A 1,032-nucleotide genomic window follows, 5' to 3' on the forward strand; every position below is an offset into this window, starting at 1 on the left:
CATTTGGTATTATAAAATGGCAAACTAATGTACCTTGAATTTCACTCGTGCCGTTCCATTTACTATTCCTAAGGGAATAATGTAGTTAAGTTTCTATATTTGGTTGAGTGCATGATAAAATTGGAGCAATGTACCATATTGCAAAACAGCGGTGAAGATTTTATTATGCTAAGGGTGCAGTACACTTTCACCCACTGTTGCTGTCCAGAAGCAGACGCTTTTTTTAAGAAAATGAAAGTTCTGTAGAATTGGTTTTAAATTGGCTCCATTGTGAAATCTGGGAAATACTGTGTAATGTGTGAATTCAGGGGCGAGCAGGTCGTGGCTGTGTCTAATCGCATCTGAGTCCCACCTCCTGCTCTTCTTGACCCTATTCCTACTAAACTGCCACCACCCAACTTCCCTTTCTGCCCCCCATGCTAGCTAATATTGTAAATGGTTCATGTTCCTCCGGGACTGCCCCCCTCCCTTTCTGCCATCCACACCCCCTGCTCAAAAAGCCCACCCTTGACCCCCCCCACCCCCATTGCAAACTATCGCCCCATCTCCAACCTCCCTTTCCTCTCAAGTCCTTGGAACGAATTATTGCCTCCCAAATCTCTGCCCATTTTTTCTACAACTCCATGTTTGAACCTCTCCAATCAGGTTTCCGCTCTTGCCACAGCACTAAAATGGCCCTAATCAAAGTCTCAAATTACATCTCTGTGACAGTGATCTATCCCACCTCATCCTTCTCAACAGGGAGTGCTGCACTGTTGGAGGTGCCACCTTTTGGGTGAGACATCAAACAGAGGTTTTTACATCCACCTGCCCTTTCAGGTGGATGTAAAAGATCCCATGGCACTATTCGAAGAAGAGCAGGGGAGTTATCCCCGGTGTCCTGGCCATTATTTATCCCTCAATGTTACTAAAACAGATTATTTGATCATTATCACATTGTTGTTTGTGGTTGTGAAAGGCGCTATATAAATGTAAGTCTTTTTCTTTCACTTTAAAAGTTAACATTGTCATGTTCAAATCCCTCCATAGTCT

This window comes from Somniosus microcephalus, chromosome 3, assembly GCF_052327205.1.
Source record: "Somniosus microcephalus isolate GS21.2 chromosome 3, FLI_Smic_1.0, whole genome shotgun sequence".
NCBI classification, from domain to species: Eukaryota; Metazoa; Chordata; class Chondrichthyes; order Squaliformes; family Somniosidae; genus Somniosus; species Somniosus microcephalus.